The 8407-nt window shown below is 30.3% G+C and overlaps 1 protein-coding gene and 1 non-coding gene across 4 annotated transcripts in view; one reads left to right on the top strand and one right to left on the bottom strand.

The window, feature by feature from the left end:
• The window catches only part of LOC117183158 (E3 ubiquitin-protein ligase ARIH1), a 56600-nt gene extending 50841 nt beyond the window's left edge, over positions 1-5759 (bottom strand). For 2 of the 3 annotated variants that reach the window (XM_033376383.1, XM_033351154.1), the window contains exon 1: positions 5233-5759. The gene's annotated coding sequence lies outside the window, so the exon portion shown is untranslated. The remainder of the gene's footprint in view (positions 1-5232) is intronic. The other variant, XM_033351145.1, reaches the window with a different exon arrangement.
• Positions 1371-1442, top strand: Trnad-guc. Its single transcript has one exon. It is a non-coding gene; the product is annotated as a tRNA-Asp (tRNA).
• Positions 5760-8407: the final 2648 nt, after the last annotated feature.

Here is an 8407-nt window from a genome sequence, read left to right as displayed (position 1 = left end):
TCGGCAAGACCCCTAAAAACCACCCTTAATATAACCACACCTAAAATGTTAAAAATGACCATTTTGATTGTCGATATTTGAAAATATTTTAACATTTTAGGTATGGTTATTTTAAGGGTGGTTTTTAGGGGTCTTGCCGAACTTTCTCACTCACTCCATAATTACTTAGGTAACAAAAAGATAATTTTTCACGTTTTTATATTTTCAAATATCAACAGTCAAAATGGTCATTTTTAACATTTTAGGTGTGGTTATATTAAGGGTAGTTTTTAGGGGTCTTGCCGAACGTTCTCACTCCCTCTATAATTATAATGATAAAAAAGAGAATTTTTGACATTTTTATATTTTCAAATATCAACAATCAAACTTGCATTAGGCAGGTCTAAATAATGGGTGATGTGTAAGGGTAGGTAACCCCTTAAAAAAAATTTTATTCGACAATTCTTTCCGACAGAATATGTTTTTTGCCATCCTAATTGATTTAGGCAAAAAAAAAAATTGAAAAATAATTTTTTTAAATTTCGTTCAAATGAACGTTCGTAACTTCAAGTACATAAACTACGCGTATTATCGAAAAATGATTATAACAAATTCGCACCTCTTTTTTGTGTAAACAACTTTTGTTCATTTATTTTTTTCGCAGCTCGTGTCGCTTGTCCAAAAATTTGATTTTTATATTTTTAAAGTTTTTTTTTACGAATAAAACAAAAACTACGCGTCAACTTAAAAAGGGATTCATAACGAATGTGTAGATCTTTGTTGGGTATACAATTGTTGTCTATTCATCTTTTTTCGTATCTTGTATAGTTTGACCGCAAAATTGAATTTTTCATTATATTTAGTACGATCAAAATTTCAATTTTCAATCTTTCAGAAAAATTCAAAAAGTTTTTAGGATAATCTTATAGGTTTCTCTAAAAGGAAAGTTTTTCTTGTTTAAAATTTTTTTTATATCGTACGTTGTTTGACTTAAAATTTTTATTTTTTATTTTGAAAATGCTATAACTCTCAGAATTTTTTTATCGAAAAAAATCATTAGGATAAATTATTTGGCTAATTGAGTACTACGTATAGCCATATATAAAAATTTTATAACTTAAAGAAATTGTCACAAAAATGTTGGACTCTAAATTTTTTAATCCAAACAATTCTGTCGAAAGTTATCGTGTTCATAAACAATAACAATGAAAACAGACAGGCACACAACGACGAGAAAGCTATTTTTTTACTCAGGGGGGCTTCAAAACGTCAACAATTGATGGAAGCCGAAAAAGACATTTTTCACATAAAACCAAACCCGTTTAATTTATGAGAATGTTGTCATCACTGTTGTCTCTACGACTAGTGAATGAGGCTCCTCGATAATATAATCTTCGGTAGTATAGTGGTAAGTATCCCCGCCTGTCACGCGGGAGACCGGGGTTCGATTCCCCGCCGGAGAGATTTTTTTTCGACTTTTAGAAATGTTTATATTCATATCTTCCAAATCAGTTCAGTGCTTTTGACATTTAGCTGTAGAATTTTTTAAATTTCCCATCTCCTGGAATGTGACTGTAAGGCGTTTTTTGTTGTTTTTTTTTTTTTTTCGGAAATTAATTATTTTTGAAAAATAAAGGTGACGAAAGTTTGTGACGGAAAAATGAGATCTGAATCCAAATTCAACTATTGTTAGTCATTTCGATGAAAATTCTAGTATCTACTGTTGAAAGAAAAACATTAAAATAATTTTTTTTTAAACTTAGGACATTCAAAACTTAAACTTTAGGTAATTCCCTTAAATTTTCATAACTCTGGTGGTTTCAATTATATTAATTTTTTTTTTAATTCTTTGTAATAGGAGTCAGTTTTGAAAACAATATTTTTTGAACATAAAAATTCTTAAATTTTTCCTTGAGACATTTGGTCCTAAGATCGCCGTGGTAATTATTAACGAGATTTTTCACAAAGTATGGATATTCATACTGATAAAAGTAATTTTTTAGCTTTTAAGTGTTTATGGGTGATGCGAAAAATTTTTCGATTGAGGACAATACGATTTTTGAAAAGAAAAATAATTTCAAAATGCCCAAAATATATATATATTATTATTATTATTAAGGGTATCCCAAGAGCGTATCAAAATATTAAACTAAGAGATGAAAGAATGCATTTGTGGTGGATATGAATTTCAAGCGTTGCTAAACGTTACATTGCAGGACAGGTGACTATGATAAAACAAAAAAATTTCAGAAATTTTCCTAAAATATATGCAGAATACAAATAATTGAAAATATGGGAAGCATGACAATTTTCGCGATATATTCGGTTTTAACTTTAGCGCCTCAAAATAGTCTCACTTTTTTTTTAATATGACTTAATAGGGAGTGTTATTGGACATTTTACACTAAACATTACGAAAAAATAGTTAACATTATTAAGTGCTTTTTAGAATAGACGTTGATTAATCGATTTTTAACTATACTCACATCTTCATAAGGATGATATTAACAATTTAAGCCCGCATTATGAATAGTTTTATCTTTTTCATCTCAATAAAAGCAATATCTCCAAATCTCAAACATTAAAAAATTGCGTTCATATGAATAAACGTAGCAGAAAATGTGTAAGTTTTTCTAAATTGTGCTTTTATTTTAGTACTTTACTGAGATAATGATATAAACAATTTATAATTCAAAGTAAAAGTGGAAAAAACATTAGGCCAAAAAGTGGTAAACTTTTTAGCAATCATCCTTATGATATTTTAAGACACGTAAAATGTAAAATGCGTATTTATGGGATCAGGAATTGAGTCTCTTTTGCATATAAACTTCACAAGTCGAAAATATTTGAAATTATACTGAATACTAAAACATGCGTTAATACTACTTGAATAAAATACGTATCTCTAATCATGAAAAAGCCGTTAGTAGAAAGCAACTATTTGAGTAAAAAATGATCCACGATTAATGTTGAATTTGGTTTGTTAATTTTGTTATCCTTCGTAATAACATGATTCTACGAGGTTGATTGGGAACCATACAGTCCCGGGGGGGGGGGGGGGGGGGGGGGGGGGGCACGTTTATATACACTGCCTTACATTGGGACGGAAGGGGGGTAAAAATAATTTCGCAAATTTAATATTTTGTTGACAATTCAACAATATTGTTCCAAGGCATTCTTTTTGGCTGTAAATTCAACTGTTTTGTTGAAAATTCGCCTTCTTAGAATAAAAATTCCACAATTTGATTGACAATTTTTTTTCTTTATTAAGAAATTTTAGTTGGTTAAAAATCTAACTATTTTGTTGAACATTTTTTTTTTCTTTTGTTACAAATTCCACTTTTTATGGATAATTCGTATGTTTGGATAAAAATTTCAACTAATTTGTCGACAGCTCGTTTTGTTTTTGGTTTAAAACTAATTGGTTTAAATGGAAATTCAAGGACTTCATTTTCTTCACTTCCTTTTTAGTTGGAAACTCGTACCTAATCTAATAATTCGGCTCGAAAATTCAACAACTCGATAGAAAATTTTACTTTTTGGTTGGAATTTGAACTGCTTTCTTGAAAATTCAACTATTTTGTAGAAAATTAGTTTCGTTTTTTTTTTAAATTAATTTTTAAACGGAATTTCAAATACTTCCGTTTTTAATGAAAATTTAACATTTTTAGTCAATAACTCATGTATTTTCTTAAAAATGCATCTTCACTAGTAAAAAATGGATCCTTTTGGATTAAAAATTATGTATTTGGTTAAAAACTCGCCTTCTTTGTCAGAAAATCAATTTTTCTGGTTTTCATTGCAGCCTTTTGGTTAATCTTTTTAGGGTACAAACTTAAAAAGTTAAATTTAGGTCAATAAATCATCTCTTTTTGTAGAAATTTAATCTTTTTTGGTTAAAAATAGATCTGTTTTGGTTGACAATTCAACGAAGGTAAACAGACCATTAATGTTGTCTCTACAACATTAATGGTCTGTCTGGACGTTGTCCAGACAACGTAAAAAGCATGTCCAATACTGGGCCAATAATAAATATCGTTGAGTATATTTTATATTCCAGCAGAAATTATAAAAGTAAAAATTTCTATTAATTTTGAAGTTCTTTTGAATTTTAAGCACTTTTTATTATTATCCTGGCAAGTTATACATTTAATAAAAAAAAAATTAATTAAAAAATGTTCCTCAAAATGTGTGAATGCATTGCTACAAAATTTGCCATTTTTTTATATTTCAAAAATTTCCGCATAAATTTTACAGCATTACTACCAAACAGTTGAATTTGCAGAAGTGGTGAGTCAACCGTATTATATAAAAAATTCGCCTTTTTTTTATTAAATTCAACTGTTTTTGACTTAAATGAAAATCTTTTCTTGGATAAAATATCAACTATTACATTTTGTATTGGGAAATTCGTGTTTTTAAATTGAAAATTAACTAATTGGTTAAAAGTTGAACTACTTCGGTAATTCATGAGAAACTAAGATTTTTTTTCAAAAACCTCCCCTCCGCCCAAATAATCTTACTTTATTTTTGGATAACCACTAAATAAATTCACAAAAATTACGGAAGTAAGCGAGGGGGGTTTCAAAAATTAGAGTACGTAACAAAGCGGCTTACGTGGTTAAAAATGTCACAAAACATGTTTACATGCTTTACACACCTTCTCTTATAGCTTTTCTTTAACGGAACATGTAAAGTTTATTTAGCATAATGCTGACAACACGATTTATTCAATTCTCTTCCAAATGGGCAGACACCATTCATTTTAAATTTTACGAAACTTGCTCTAAAAGTAATTTGAAACATTGTTATTTTCGTCAACAATAATAAATACTGATATTTAGAATACGTAAGATAAAGTTAAAAATATGAGTGGCAGGGTACCAAATATTTTATCTACACTCCTGCAACAAACAAAGAACACTTGGAATAGTAATATATAAAGAAAAATGGATACATATAACAAGCATTCCAACAATTAACCTCTCCGATTTAGAGACTGTATTTTTCTCGGATTTCCCGAAACAGTTTTGGAGAACAAAATATTCAAAACACAAGCAGACGACATCCGCCATCTTAGGAAACCCTTTATTTTCGCCTGTTTTCGCTCAACTCTGACTGAATGAATGCTTGTTTTGCTTTTCCGGATACTAGACTATTACACTAATTTTGACACGATTTTTCGAGGTTAAATCTAGTCACTCACTTATGCATCCAACAAAAATAAAACCTTAATCTAAAGAAGAATTGTACCTTTTTCAGAAGAATTACTAGACGAAGACACGACGATTCACGGACGACTGACAGTCATCGGAAAGCACTTTTGAATCATATGTTGTGTTCACAATCAAGGTCGAAAATCGACACTCGAGGCACTAAATTCACGGCTCTTTTTAAAATTTCTTTGACGAGAATTCCAGTTCCGTCAAGAAATTGCGACGTACCTTTGACAGAGATATCACTGTTTTCTTTATCACGAAATAAAGCAGGCCACAAGAACAGTCTGTTCTGTTTCTACGGGCGCGTGACGTCACACTCGTTGTCGTTCCTGTCCTGGCTTCGCGAGTGGTAAAATGCAACGGAGAATCACAAAAAACAATGAAGACAACTCGACAGTTTTGAGGTATCAAAAATGATAACGAAGTAAGCTTTCGACTTTGAGATGCTAGGACGAAGAATTGAGATTTACGGGGCTAGAAGGGCGAGAAATTCTAGTGTAGATCAACTGCCAATTGCCAAGAAACACCCCCAACCGAACTCCGGCAGCTGATCGACTGGTACTAATCTCACGGTGGAACAAGTGCTGCCAACCGAGAGAAAGTAGAAAACAAAACTCAGAAAACCAGAATGTCCTCATGAGTGAGGTAGGTTACTGAGAGTGGAGGGGAAATTCCCACTGTTTGACACGTTACCAAAAATTACTTTCGAACCGTTACTTCTTTAAAATTTGTAACTCGTTACCGTTTATTTATTATTTTTAAAGAGTTTTAATCCGTCATTTTAAATGGCCAAAAATTTGTATTATTTTTTTTATTCGAAAATATTTTAAAAACTTAAAAATTCGTATTAATTTCATATTTAAATTATTCACTAAATTTGAGTCGAATTTATTTTTATTTTAATAAATAAGTTTTTCAAAAAGTTCATCATCACTCAAACAAAATATTTTAACAAGAAGAATAGATCCTTCTATGCCGAATAATAATTCTGAAATCTAGGTCAACACTACAATGACAAAATATGTTATTTTTTAGAGGAAATCAGGCGACACGAATATTTCCAATTTGAGGAAAAAGATTGTCACAAATTTACGGATATTTTCAATTTTTCATCTTTTTTTTATTCACAATTTTTACATTCTCATCATTTATGATTGAGAAAGTATTAGAATTGTCAGAAATTTGACATTACACTTTTTCAACGGATCTCCACGTTTCGAGACTCCTGAATCCGAAAATCAGTCCGTCCGTAAACACGATAACTCTCGAAAAAATGAACGAATCAAATTCATCTTTGGCACACTTTTTTTAGGTCCTAAAAGAAAGGACGAGTTTGTGAACCAGCCATTTTTGTTAAAAATTCAAAAAGTGAGCGCATTTTGAAAGTTTTCGAGACAACTTTTTTCTGAACTTGAAAATTCTATGTACGGATATTTATAGTATTAAAAAGAACAATTTATCCTTAGGACTTTTTTCGATAAAAAGAAAATTCTCAGAGTTATAGCATTTTCAAAATTTTTTTGATCAACCGAAAATCTAAATTGGAAGCCGAAAAACGCACGATATGAAAAAAGTCAAAAAAAGAAAAAGATTTCTTTTTGAAAGTCCTACAATATTATCATACCCAATTCTTCAATTTTCTTCAAAAATCGAATCACTTCTTGATAGGACGCCTGCTTTTTTTTTATTCGTGAAAAATAACGTTGAAAAAAATAAAAATAAAAAAAAAGTGTGGAAAAACGACGAAAGTTACGAGAAAAAAATCCAGCAAAACCCTTTTACAAATATCTGCATGAAATCGAGCGCCCAGCGCGAGTGTCACTATCAAAATTTTTTACCTCAAAGCCTACATAATTTGAGAAACTTAATATTTTACTATACTTAATTAAGTAGACAATTCAGAATATGAAGACTCATATAAATACTGCCATCTAAAAGAGATCTTTTTGATAAAGTTTTTTTCAAGCATTCCAAATGCAAAGAATAAATATCCAAACGCGTGGTAACCTATTATCTAGCGCGAAGCGCGAGATTCAGCCTTCTGGTTAGTTTGACCTATTTATGCTTTTCTTATATTAATAGACATTTTTTTCTAATACTGCAAACAATAAAAAGGTGGGGTTCCCAGGGGGCACCAAATTTGGCGTCATCTTTACAAAATCTTGACTAAATATTTGTCATTTCTTAATTTTTTCTTTATTATATTGTTAATACATCTTCAGATCATACGACTTATTTACGATATCGTAAAGACACCTTAACGACATGGACATATAGGATGTCGTAAAGTTGTCGTAAAGTTATCGTAAATTTGTCCTAAATTTGTCGTAAATAAATATATATTTATATCTTTACCATAAATATATTTATTTTCTGTAATTTTTTCTATTGACATAGAAAAAGATACTTGAGAATCACTGACACTTGAGCTGTGATTCGTTGAGAATCCTACCCCTTTGACTTCAATTGCCCTCCAATCGACATCGTGATAAAAAATTCATATTTCAAAATTAAATTATATATATTAAACAATATTCAAAAAATATTTTATTTCCATTTTCATAATTATAATTTTTTATTATTACGCAGTCCTTAATCTACCCCTACATTATCTTTTATTTTACTTAACATTTCCGTAACAAATTTGAAAGAGAGCTGTCTCTTATATACTCGTTTGGAGAAAAAGAAAAATAGAAAATTTTTAATTTGTTATAAATACACTTTCTTAAAATTGTGCTTCGATATGCAGTTACTGGGAAATCCGGAAACGTACTTAAAGATAAGTAATTCATAGCATTTATTATAATTTCACGATAAAAGAAAGAAAACAAAGGAAATTTAAACCTACAAACTAAAAATAACGCCGAGATTTTTAACGGGGGCGGGGGGGGGGGGCTTGCTTTTTATTGTAAATTGAAAGATATAGGCCTAAAATAAACACGCTGCTGAAGGCTGGTGACCTTCTCAGCATGAAGACAAAAACACAAACCCAAGACGACTCTCTCGGTTCCAGTTCTACTTCCCCCCTCTCCCAACCCTCCCTTATTAACTGAAGTTTTTGGTGGGACTGACGTTAGAACTACAATCTCCACCATATAACGATTTTATACTTAACTTTGACATGATTTCGACTCAGAAAATAAACTTATTGCATAAAGGTGATAGTTGGGCGTATAATCTAAACAATGAATAATACAAACTAAAAAATA

The sequence above is a fragment of the Belonocnema kinseyi genome, chromosome 1, assembly GCF_010883055.1.
Source record: "Belonocnema kinseyi isolate 2016_QV_RU_SX_M_011 chromosome 1, B_treatae_v1, whole genome shotgun sequence".
In the NCBI taxonomy this organism is placed as follows: domain Eukaryota; kingdom Metazoa; phylum Arthropoda; class Insecta; order Hymenoptera; family Cynipidae; genus Belonocnema; species Belonocnema kinseyi.
The sequence above is the reverse complement of the archived record's forward strand: the minus strand, read 5'-3'. Positions and strand labels throughout refer to the sequence as shown.